This window comes from Crocodylus porosus, unplaced genomic scaffold, assembly GCF_001723895.1.
Source record: "Crocodylus porosus isolate Cpor-Errol unplaced genomic scaffold, CroPor_comp1, whole genome shotgun sequence".
NCBI lineage: Eukaryota > Metazoa > Chordata > Crocodylia > Crocodylidae > Crocodylus > Crocodylus porosus.
In genome coordinates, this window is record NW_017728931.1 from 1,153,069 (window position 1) to 1,165,881 (window position 12,813).

The 12,813-nt window shown below is 47.7% G+C and overlaps 2 long non-coding RNA genes across 2 annotated transcripts in view; both read right to left on the reverse strand.

Moving 5' to 3' along the window:
• Window positions 1-646: 646 nt before the first annotated feature.
• LOC109316165 overlaps window positions 647-12,813 on the reverse strand; it is a 23,044-nt gene continuing 10,877 nt past the window's right edge. Inside the window, exon 3 of the long non-coding RNA XR_002102740.1 lies at window positions 647-671. This is a non-coding gene — a long non-coding RNA (uncharacterized LOC109316165). The remainder of the gene's footprint in view (window positions 672-12,813) is intronic.
• Window positions 11,639-12,289, reverse strand: LOC109316167. The gene is made up of 2 exons (XR_002102742.1): window positions 12,181-12,289; window positions 11,639-11,970 (listed from the first exon to the last, which is right to left on the reverse strand). It is a non-coding gene; the product is annotated as an uncharacterized LOC109316167 (long non-coding RNA).

The following is a 12,813-nucleotide window of genomic DNA, read 5'->3' on the forward strand; positions in this document are numbered from 1 at the left end:
TTCAATTTTGGGCCCCCCACTACAGAAAGGATGTGGACAAATTGGAGATAGTCCAGTGGAGGAAGACAAAAATGGTAAGGGGCTGGGACTCATGACTTATGAGGAAAGACTGGGGGAACTGGGCTTATTTAGTCTAGAGAAGAGGAGACTGAGAAGAGACAATAGCAGTCTAACTACCTGAAGGGGGACGTTCAAAAGAAGATGGAGCTAAGCTAGTCTCAGTGGTGACAGATGACAGAGCAAGGAGCAATGGTGTCAAATTGCAGCAAGGGAAATTTAGGTTAGATGTTAGGAAGAATTTTCTCACTAGGAGGGTGGTGAAGCATGGGAACAGGTTACCCAGAGAGGTGGTGGAAGCTCTATCCTTGGAGGTTTTCAAAACCTGACTGGACAAAGCTTTGACTGAGATGATCTCCTTGGGGCTGGTCCTGCTTTGAGCAGCAGGTTGGACGAGATGACCTCCTGAGGTCCCTTCCAGCCCTCACTTTTTAAGATTCTATGATCTCCTCCTTCCCCACGTACTGAATCCTAGTCACTCACTGTACTTTATACTTCATTCTGTGATGTCCTTTCACAGCATCTGATGAACTGAACCTGGGTTCACGAAAGCTTGTGCTCTCCCTATGCACCTTATTCAGTTAGTCTATACAGATGCATATGTACCCTGCCTTCTGACTGATTTCACACTAACACAGCTGCGTACCTCTATCAGTGGTGCAGCCTGGTCCTGAAGAAACCACTCTACTTCACTCCACCAGAGAGAGCAGGTCAGAAAGAGGACACCACAGCTGTGCTCCACCAAATATCATGGGATATAAAGCATCTTTGGGGACCATCCCACATGGTCTAAAGTAGAACACCCTTCTCTAGCTCATACTGGAGCTGCTGCAAATCCTTCTGGAGAGAGGGAACTGTAGTTCCTTTGCACTGAGTAGACCTTTGTGCAAGACAGGGACTGTAAACCCTAGCAATTCCAGAATTGCTGAAGCATGAAATAATACCTGTTGGCCACGAGGTGGCACTCACACCTTGATAGTGGTTAGCCCGAAGCTTCTGGATTCCACTTCACACTGAGTATCATAAAATCATAGACAATTGGATTTGGTTTGAAGAAGTAGTCCCTTGCAAATACTTCATGAGATGGGAATGCAGTAGGCCATGAGAGGCTAACTGTTATTCTATACACTAGCTATCAATGCTGTCTTTCTAAAACTTAACAGTGCTGGTTCCAACTCAGACTTACACAAACACTGCTTCTTGTCTCACTGCCTCGGCCTTACTGGCTGGGGTTCTAACGGGGCAAGTGGAGTGGTTTGTAAAGGGGACGGACGAACTGGAGAGAGGAAGGTAAATCAACCACCAGCCCAAAGACAAGAGGTTCAGACTTGACCAAGTTGAGGGGGAGAGGAAGAAGACAAGATGCGATCTTTTGAGCTGGGAACTGTAGGACCCAGAGCCAGAAAAATGAGATGGCTGGACATTTTCAGAGGATGAGGATTTGAATCAAACTTTTCAAAACCTCAGGAAGGCATCCAAATCCCACTGAAATACAAGGGGGTTGAGTGCCTAGCTCCCAAAAGCTCCATTGAAAATCCCAGGCCTATTGTTTATTGATCAGTTGGACACACATTTATACCCATGTTGTTTACATCAGTTTGTGCACTAAAGTAACTTACACAGCCGGACACTGGGCAGCATTGCCCCCTGAGGCAGAGAGGGGTAGGGAGGGGGGTTATTCCCCTTCAACCTCCTCTGTCCTCGGGGGACCGCAGCAGAATTCGCCAGGCCTAGCCGCTGCCACCTCTGATCATTCTCTGCATGGGGCGAGCGGGATAAGCCCCCTCTCTGTCCCATCCACCAGATGCCGGAGGGAGGGGAAAATAACGCCCTTCTCCCCACCCTTGCCTAAGGAGGCCATGCCGGCCCACTTCTGGCTGCACCCCAGCTCTGCTGCTAGAGTGGCGACGGGCGAGTGACCATGATAGGGCAGCAGTCTCTCTCACAGCTTCCCAGAGCACAAGCCTCCTTGCGGTGTGTGAGGGCCGCACTGCGGGTGGGGGCAGGGTGGGGAAAGCTGCAACAGACTGTGTGGAGAGGGCGGCAGCACCAGAGCTCAGAGTGGTGGCCATAGCCCCCAAAACCCCCCTAGTGCTACTGCTGGTCGCCCCACGCAGTCTGTGGCAACTCTGACCACACAGCTCCCATCCTCACCCACAGAGCAGCCCCCTGCTGGGAAGAGGCTTGCACTCCAGGAAGCCATGAGAGGGGCTGCAGGCCCCCCGCCCCCGTCTCAGTCGCTCCCCCCTCACCGCTCCAGCATTAGGGGTGGGGAGCGCCAGAGGCCAGCAGGCATGGCCCCCTTAGGCGAGGGAGCAGGGAGGGGGGTTATTTCCCCCTCCCTCCAGTATCTGGCAGAGGGGGTAGGGAGGGGGCTTATTCCACTGCAGGGAGAGATTGGCAATGGTGGGGTTCAGGGTGGGAAGACCCCAGCTGCAGTTCCCCAGGGGCAGAGGGGAAAATAAACAACCTCCCTGCCCCCTATGCCTCAGGGGCCCATGCTGGCCAGCATCTGACCGCCCCCCTGCTCCAGCTGCTGTGGCAGTGAGGAGGGAGCACCAGGCAGACCCCAGCTTGGGTCCATGGGACAGAGGGGGGAATTAAACCCCCTCCCTCGCCAGTTCACTCCAGGCTACTGCCAGGGCTGGCCACGCTGCCGCCGTGGAAGCAGTAAGTGGAGAAATGCCTGGCAGATTGGTGCTGGTGGGACAAGGGAGGGAGGGGGAAATACCCCCCCCCTCCGCACCTTAGAGTGGCTGGCATCTGGCCATGTCCCTGCCCACCCCTGCTCCAGCTAGGGAGAAGAGAGGTGGGGTCAGCCCTGTCAGCTGAAGCAGAGAGCCCAGCCGCTATAGCCCAGGGCTGCAGAGCATGCTGGGATGCTGGGGGACTCTGGTTTAACTTAAACTAGGAAGGGGTCTGGGACAGATGTTGCATAAACTGTCTTAAGCTCAGTCAGTGAAGTCTGATACTACATTCAACCAGGTTTATCTCAAACCGGTTTCAGCCATTTGGTTCAAACTGATTTATGTGCACCGAACTTATGTTCTGTTACAAGTTTAAACCAGTTTCTGTTCACTTAAACCATTTTATGTGCAACTTGCTCTGACTTTGTACAATCTCTACACCGGGATGGGCAAAATACAGACTTCATCCAGCCCGCCGCAGGTCATTAAGTCCCACCTGCCCCAGATGCCATTTGACCTGTAGTACGTCCCACCACCCTCCGGGCATGCCGTGGGGCTGCAGCTGGACTGCCTTTCTAGGCAGCCCAGATGGTGACAGCTCCTTCCAGCTGCCACTGCCACTAGCCAGCACCCTGGGATACTAGTGGGGACCTGTGCACACAGCCCCGACCCCAGTCCTCCCTGCACCTGCTCTGGACTCAGCCCAGCAAAGTGGACCAGCCAGAACTAATACCCCCAGACCCAACCCTGCCCTGCTCCACACTTGCTCCAGACAGGCCCACCCATGCTGAGCAGCAGCAGCTGGGCAGAAGCAGCTGGGCAGAAGCTGCTGCTCAGCATGGTGAGTGCAAGGGGTGGGGGGGAGCAGCCCCTCCCTTTTGCCGCTGCTGTAACTTTCTTGCTGCTGCTGCCCAGAGCCCATGCCCAGGCTTCCGAGCAGCTCCTCTGCACTGCCACCACTGCCCTACTAGATGGCCTGGAGGAAGCAATAATGGCAGCAAAGAGGAGCCACAAGGCAGCTCAGGCACAGGCTCCAGGCAGCTGCAGCACAAAAGGTACGGCAGCAGTGAAAGTGAGGGGCCGCTTTTTCCCCATGCTGAGCAGCAGCTTCTGCCCAGCTGCTGCAGCTGCTCAGCATGGGTGGGCTGGCCTGGAGCAGGTGTGGCACAGGCCAGGTCAAATTCAGAGTTATATGCATAGGCTTTGAGTGGTCCTCTCTAGCTGGGACAAGTCCGGAGTGGGCACGGGGTGGGCTGGGGTCAGGGCTGGGGCTGTGCGCTGTTGGCAGTGGTGGGGAAGAGCCAGTCTTCAGGCTGTTGAGGGGAAGGAGTGGTGACTGGCCTGTGGTAACTCCACAGAACTGCCTATGTGGCCCACGGGCCCAAATAAGTGCCCGCCCCTTCTCTACACTAATGACCTGCCACAAACCCAGTTACAGAAATTCATCGATGCTGACAACATCAGCTGTGGATTCCAGGCCCAGACTTTCTCTGAGCTAGAACACTCTGAACAGAGACGTCACAAAATTGGCTGACTACTGCAAGACTTGGCACCTGCAGCCAAGTGTCAGTAAGACAATTTCCAGCATTTTCCACCTACACAATGCCAGCGCTGCCCTGGAGCTGACCATTTTCTTGAATGGTCAGAGGCTGTGTGGCACAAAGCACAACCAATCTACATGGGTGTTGAAGAAAGCAACAATGAAAGTTAAGACACACAGTAATCTCCTTTTTGAAGCTGGCTGAGTCATTGTGGGGCACAAGAGCCTCAACTCTAAGGATGTCATCTCTTGCCATGTCGTACTCTGTGTCGGACTACTGTGCACCAGTCAGGAACCAGTCATCACACACCAAACTCATTGATATGCAGCTACATTCAACGAGGCGTATCATCTCAGGAACTCTTCAACCAACCCGTCTACCATGGCTCCCTGTCCTGAGCAACGTTGCTCCCCTCCATACCTGATGGGACGTTGCAACTAGCAAACTAGTGGAAGAGATCTATGCCAATCCAAGCAGGCTGCTGCACAACAATCTCTTAAATCCACCTGCTACATTCTACCATCACAACACCCACTGTGGTCTAAACTGTCATACCAGGACCTCATGATGGAGACTTTATGGTGCGAGGAATGGAGATCAACATTCAAACAAGTTCCTTATCACAGATAAGTACCACCAAACAAGTTCCTTATCACAGATCCTACAGTCTTCCCACCTGGCTTCAACCTGCCCTGCTGTCAGTAGGCCTTGCTGAATAGGTTCCAGAGAGGGCAAGAGCCAGCCTCCACCGTTGGCGTCTTTGTGACAATCAGAGACCATAGCTGTAGCAAAACACACACCATGACACACACTGTTGATGACTACATGCTAAGTTCTGTGCCCGTGGCCACTGAGGACACTATTGCATGGCTTAGCAGTTATGTATATGCTGACTGACTGACTCAGCTAAGGTAACTGCTGCTCTCTGTTGGCTATTTTGAGGCCAAACTATACCGTGCTGCATTAGGAACTCAGAAGCCCAAGAGGACACCATTGGAGATTAGGAGTTGCTACACTGGATTCTAAAGCTAGTCCATCGCGTTTGGAAGCCCTTCGCAAAAGCTCTCTGTCCCAGCCATTTCAGAGCACAGTTTAATGTCTCTATAATGGACAGATGTACAACAGCATACCTACAGCGTGTTGGTAGGAACAGGTGCACAAGAGGAGACAGGCTCTGGGATCACAGCAGGACAGTGATAAACCCTGGTTTCATGTTTGCACTCCAGGTTCCATCACTGGAGCTGCATGGCGGTAGCAAGGCAGATGTCTCCAAAGTGTCTAGCATAGATTAGGTGAAGAAACAGAAAACAGAACAAAGTAGGAATTAATGACCAACATTGCCCATTGTTAAATTTTCAAGCAAGCCACTCCATTTTCTTTTCTATACCACCACTCGTGCTGATAAGAGCTCCCCATAAACCCACACACATCTGCCTCAGCTTCCTTCCAGTCCTTCCTTAGAATCCTCCTTTCCCAGGCCTGCAAAAAAATCTGACAGCATTTGGCAGCGGTATCTGTACACCAGTGGCCTAGCACTCAGACCAGCACCGATTCCTTGCATTCCCCACTCTTGTCTGTGTTCACCTCTCGTCTCTGGCTATTGCACAGGGTTTAGGGCAAGGAATACCTTTTTGTTCTGTCATGCAAAACTCTAGAACTCTTGGTTCAGAGATAATACTTTTTATTAGACCAACTAAGAAATTGCAAAAAAATATCTATTTCTGCAGGCTTTTGGGCACATACATTCCCTCAGGCTCAGGGAAAATTAAAGATGGTAAAAAGTCCCCACAGGTAGAAAATAAATTTCAGTTTTGCACAGAGATAGCTGAAGGTGGAAGTCTGTTCCTCTGGGTCCATGAGAGTGTCTTTGTGAGTTGATTTTTGTTCCATCGGCTGGCACAGTGGAGTCCTTGGTCTAGTCCAAGAACTCCTAGACCTGAGGGTAGCTATTATCAACAAGGCAAAAAGTTAAAGTGAGGCCTTGTCCTGTCTTCATTAGCCTCAATTAGTGCAAGCCTCATTATCTGGAGCTCAGTTAGCACTCCAGATAAATCCACTCCAGATAAATCCACCTCAACACTAAGTGCCTCAACACTGAAGGCAAAAGGAGCATAAGCAGTTACTACTGTTGTACATTTCAATCATCTTCCTAACTGTGCTTTAGTCAAAGGGTCTCTCAAAATGGGATGCAGAGATAGCACCTCTTAAGGGCATGGGCTGAGGAAGGGTGTCCCAGTGGTTATAGTGCAAAAGCTGACTCATGCCTGACATACCACAACTTCCTGAGTAAGTCACGTGGCAAGTCACATAGCTTTCTGTAGCTTGATAACCATTGGTAAAGCAGAGGTGATACCTCTACTCTGCCTTAGAGGAGTATTATGAAGCATTTTCTTGCTACAGTGATGGAGACCATGCAAAAACCATGCAGAATCCCAGAGCTTCAGCAAGTCAGCCACAAGTCTTCCCTCTCCACAGAAGACAGAAACTTAAGATACAACTCTTATGTAGAAGGGCATACCACAAAAATAGGTTGTAAATATAGCATGTATAAGCCCTGAGCTGACTCTGAGTAGATCCAGGCATTTCACTCTTGCTTATTGCACGAAGTAGCCTCCTCTGGGCAATACCAAAAACATAATGAACCACACAGGGAAGAACACAGAAATGCAAGATAATGATTAACCACAACAAAATGCTGTCCAGTTTGAGTTGCCTCCTAATTCCATTTCTTTTCATGAATTCCTAAACACTCAAAATGCCCTTGGAGGTTTTTAAAACCCAGCGTATATAGTGGCCCTCATTCGGATCTCTTTGAGCAGTGCAAATCCAGGGTGATTCCAGTGTAGTTGGTGGCCTTTACTCTAGATTTACACCGGCATGAGTGAAAACACGTTCTGGCCCAGTAGTCCATTGTTTTTACAACCTTCACTTCCCTGTAAAGTGACAGAAATGCAGCCTGCAGCAAGTGCAGAAGCCAAGAGCAGTCCCAAAGGACATTCAATTCTGGCATAGATCTGTGGCAAATTTAGTGCAGGGTTTTCATCCCTGTGCATGTTGGTGTGTTTCCAAAGAATGCCTTGCTCTTTCAGCAATAGGCCTCAACGCGCTTCACAAAGGAAGTTGCTATCAACCTCTGTGTCTGCAAAGAGGGTAAACTAAGACATGGATTAAGTGCCTTGCCCAAGATCATACAGCACAGCCAGGAATACAAGGCAGGACTTGAGTCCCAGTGGGGACTCTAGTCACTCCACTACCTGCCTCTCTATAACAGGAAATGGGATAAGTCAGCTCCAGGATTGTGACAACTTGGGAGTTTAACTCCCCGTTCGCCTTTTGATCACAGAAAGTTACAGCAACGCCTATCCAAGGGCTGCACCCCAGGGTCCCATTAGCAAGTGAATTGTTAGGGCTGTACCTATCAAAGTCTCCTTACATGCCCAGAGAATTGCTAATATCCCATACCTTAGAATAAAACAAATGATGGAATGGAAGCACGCAAAGGGATTACATTGCTATAGCGAAGCCAAGCAGATCAAGCCCACATTAGACACTGTCCATGCATGGAAAGAAATGATGGACCTAGCTTTGAACAGCTTGCAAACTAACGACCTATGATGTCTGTGTCACTTTTAAGCCCATGCCTTGTCCCCCCTTCCCCACCCCCCATGTAGTCTATGGTTACTGCCCATCATCCATGTGTAACGAACCACAGTGGCAGAATGGAAGCGTATGACAAAGCAGTGGGTGGATATAACACACAGGGGAGAGGGCAGAGGGCAGCAATGAGACAACGGTGATTAGCATAATAAGCAGCAGCCCCAGCATACCAGCTGCTCTGCCAGTTGTCAACTCCTCTGATTCACAATGGCAAATAAACCATTTGCATAGGAGCAGAGCACATGTCTAAAATGGACGCTATTGAGAAAAAAGAAGCTGGATTTCTAAGGCACAAAAGCAGCACGTGCAAGGCAGCGTAGGAGCTGTAAGAGCTGGTTGAAGCAGGGTTTTTAGCACTCAGCCGACAACATCACAAAATACTGTATAGTGAGAGTCTAAAAAAGGAAGGTTTAACAGGAGGAAATGACTCAGTAGCTGGGAGGATGGGAGGGAGTTTCACATACTCAGGGCATATAAAGTAAGCAGGCAGTCACCATCCTGAGGGTGGAAAATCTAGGCAGGATTTATTTTCCCATGGTTAATAAAAAAAATAATAATAAATCAATGATTTCACCAAAAACAAAACAACCCCCACTTAACACTTGGATTTTTTATTTAAAACCAGCTATTTTCATTGTTGGTATCTAAATGATCTTTTTTGTGGGTTTTAAAAAACCTGTTCAAAATGAAACACAACACAAATAAGGTAAGACCTAAGTTAGTCAGCTCTTAAAACATTTAAATAAAAAACAAACCAGCTTAACACATGAGCTGCTGTCAAAACTTTGGCGTTACAGGTTGTGTTTTTCTATACAAAGAAAGACTAGGGAGAAGCAGGGGAGGAAAGGGGTCGGTAGAGAAATCAGTTACCCGTTGAGATGATGTTTTATAAATAAGCCACAATACGCCTGGTACCATATTAAGAGCCTGATCCTCTGAGGGACACAAGGATGGTGCAGCTGCATGTTAAAAGACTGACATAGCCTCTGCAGACCTCACCTTTGCCTCCAGGGGCTCCCATCTTGTATCTCACGAGTACCACTTAAGGAGCCACATGTGTAATTTCATGCTCCTATTCCAGGGGGTTTCAACCTTTTTTAATTTGCAGACCACTAAAAAATTTCAAATGGAGGTGTGGACACCTTTGAATTGTAAGTGTGGTTAGTCACATACTTTTGATGGATCATAGTTATCTTTTCATGAACCTCTTAGACACGGTCTGCAGACCCCCAGGTGTCTGCAGACCACAGGCTGAAAACCACTGTCCTATTCTAAAGTTTCTTCCTACCTGAGCTCCAGCTGGTTCAGTTCTTAAATTCACATGGAGGTTTACGTATCAAGAACACTGAAGGTTGTCTTAATTAAAAAAAATGTGGTATGCTTTTGTGTGCATTCAAATCCCAGTTACCAGCCTAATGCAGCTGCTTGAAACACATCACAAGTAAAAAATATTTAGTAAATAAGCCACATCTCATTCCCATTATATGGCATACTGAAAAAGTGAGAATTAATAAAGATGCTGAAAATGTTGAGCCATACAGTTGCTTGAATTAAATATGTGGTCATAGTGTACTCTCCTAGGTAGAAAAAGAATGTCCAAATCTACTGTAAAGGCTCTATTTCATTGCAAATATTTAGGATGCAAGGACTATGGCAACCAATGAAAATGTAGCTTTCTTTAGAAAATAACTGACAAATAAAAAGAAAAATAGATTAAAAAAATCAACAATGTAAATCAAGGCTATCCACTTGACTTAACTCATGATTTAAACTGTCTTGATTTAAATCACTTCACTCCAAATCTTATATAATATCTCTTTATTCATGGCATTACCCAGAGACATTGAAATCGCTGGGAGTCTTTCTGCTTTTACAGTCCTTGGCTGATGAAAAACAAGCTAGAACATGAGAACACAGTGTCACCATTGTGAGGCTCTTCTAAGTCATCTGAAATTTCTTAAGCTCATTTTTGGATGAGGGCTGGACTTTCTGGAAAGGTTCAAGTTAACCAGAGATGCTGTTCTGAGTAATCAGACTTAAAATTTTTGGAAAACATACATCAGTGGTGTAGTCTAAGCTCTTCTAATTTATTTGTATGTGTATTATTATTCCTTAGAGGATATCTGAACTCGACGTTGAACACTGGGTGAAAAGGCTGGCACTGCTTAGGTGAGAAGAGATAGGAGACACAGTCTAAAATGCCATTTTAAGAACACTAAAGCAATTCATCATTCTGTTGCTTTGCCTCTCATTTCTTGGTCTCTGCCATGTGCTTGCTGGGCATAACTCCTGAAGGCAAAGTAGTAAACCTCAATGCACCAAAGTCATAATTCCTGCTTTAGAATGAACCACAAACAGGATGTGCATTAACATAGCAAAAACTCATGAAAGCTTGTATCTGGACAGCAAAAACACATAACAAATGAGGACTTATTCAGTTATACTCCAGCCTCTCTCCATCACAACAAAAATGTGTATGTGGGCCTTAAAAGTCTGTTTAAGCTATGGAGGGATTGCTCATAACTAGCAGTGAGAAGACGCCTGGCAGACTTCAGAGAATCATACCGCCAGCCATTTTGCATTGAGCAGAACCACAGCATTGCAGAGACTGGATGAAACTGGGGCCTACAGAGAGGAAGAAACACCTGCAATCATTTAGGCACTGGAACAGCCCAGGATCAAGTAGGCATTCCCCTTTCTCCTTGGGCTGCACCTGTGGTGCTCCTTATCTTGAAAAAGCAGCAGTTTTGCCTGAAGCATGCATCAGCCGTAAGTGTGCTTAAGCTCTCACCCTTCAGTTACTCAAAGCACACCCATGGCCAATTAGTGTACACACGCCTGAGCGCACTATTGTTATTTTACAGGGGTATAGGTTGTAGCCGTGTTGATCTAAGGACACAGGCAGACAAGGTTATTTGGATATATCTGATATATTTTATTTGACCAACTCAAATAGCTGGAAGAATTCTTCTTTGCAAGCTTGCGGGTATAGATACCCTTCGTCAGGCTGAGAACGCATCTACAGTTGGTGTGTGCACTCACCCACTGACTCCTCAATTTACATTTTCACTGACTGGCTTTCCTGCCTGCATACCAGCCTCTGGCTTCTTTACTACTCATTCCATCCAGGAGGTCCCCCCCGCAACTGCAGATGCTTCATCAGCCTGACAAAGGGTATTTATGCCTGAAAGCTTGCAAAGAAAAATTTTTCCAACTATGAGTTGGTCTAATAAAAACGACATCGGATTTAACCAAAGAACTTTGTTGGTCTATTATTATTTTGGAATTTCCAGGGAGGGAAAGGAGTAGAGGTTGTATAAATGGTTGGAAATAACAAGGTGTGAGTTCTCACTGATACCTTGTCCTCCCAGTATGCAACAAACCTCTACCAAAAAGAGAAAAGTGCACATACAAATGAGGAAGGGCTTCACATGCTGTATCTCCACTACTCTAAACAGAAATTGGTAGCTGGTCAAACCCCTCCGCTTCATGTTAAAGGTTCCTTCAGCTCCTTGGACTCCTTCCCCTCAAAAGCAGCATCCCCAGACACTCAGCTCCCCTTTCACTGCAGTCAGACCACCTGACAATTTCAATTCCCTTCTGTTTGAAACAAATAGGTTTCAACTAGGGCCGGCAAACCAGCCAATTGATCAGTCTAATATCATCAATTGACAGGTCAATGGACTGGATTTTTTGTTACCTATTAAAGATTATAGCAATTCTACAAAAACCACCTTTTTTGTTTTGTCATTTTCTTAACAGAAATATTTGTTTTTATTTTTTGACACATTTCTTAATAGCAAATCTGTGCTTTTGCTGTGTATTATTGGATCCATGGACAATTTCTGACCAATATTTGACCACTCAGTTGACACAACTGTATTTAACCAGTCAAATACCCAACCTTAGTTTCAATTGAACATCCTCCAACCTTGGTTTTGCTGCCTTGCTTCACCCCAAGTGTAGATAAGGCACCTCATCTTTGTTTTCCTCTAACAGTATGCCTCTTCCTCCATTTGAATCACAACCTTAGCTAGCACCCACCCAAGTGAATTCACTCCCACAGACTTGGATAGGTGCTGCAGCAGCCCCAGCTGTGCCCCACAGCTGGGACCAAGCTATGAGGTCATCCAAAAGGTGCAGCGGGCCCATCTGAGTGATCAAAGTCCTCTCCACCTCTTCAACCAGAAGAAGGGTGTGCCCTGCAAGTGAGTCCCTTATCTTAAACGGAGGACAACCTTAGCTAGCACCCACCCAAGTGATTCACTCCCACAGACTTGAATAGGTGCTGCAGCAGCCCCAGCTGTGCCCTACAGCTGGGACCAAGCTATGAGGTCATCCAAAAGGTGCAGCAGGCCCATCTGAGTGATCAAAGTCCTCTCTACCTCTTCAGCCAGAAGAAGGGTGTGCCCTGCAGGTGAGTCCCTTATCTTAAACGGAGGGCAGATCTGCTTGCTCTCCTCCAGCTGCACCGCAGGAAGAGCGGCACCAAGCTGGCAAGCTGGGCATGAGTGCTACACTTGGCCAGAGAGCACAGCCAGATAAGTAGGCAGGCAGACAAGGCCTGGGAGCTTCTGGAAAGTGCTGTAAGAGCTGCTAGGCAAGCTTCTTTAGGTAGATGCAACGTATTTGATGAAAACAACTGAATCCTTGGGGAAAAAAGAACCTGACCACAATTGCCGTTCTTCAGGCACAGGGAGTCTCTGCAGCTTGGAGATCCCCCAGGAGGAGCTGCCAGGTGCCCAAGCAAGCCCAGGACCGGCTTGTTTTGGAGCCCCCTGCATATATAGCAGCATCCCCCGGCCCTTCCCAGTATCTCCCCACAGAACAGCAGACGCCGCTGCCACCCTGGAGTCCCACGCGCTACCCAG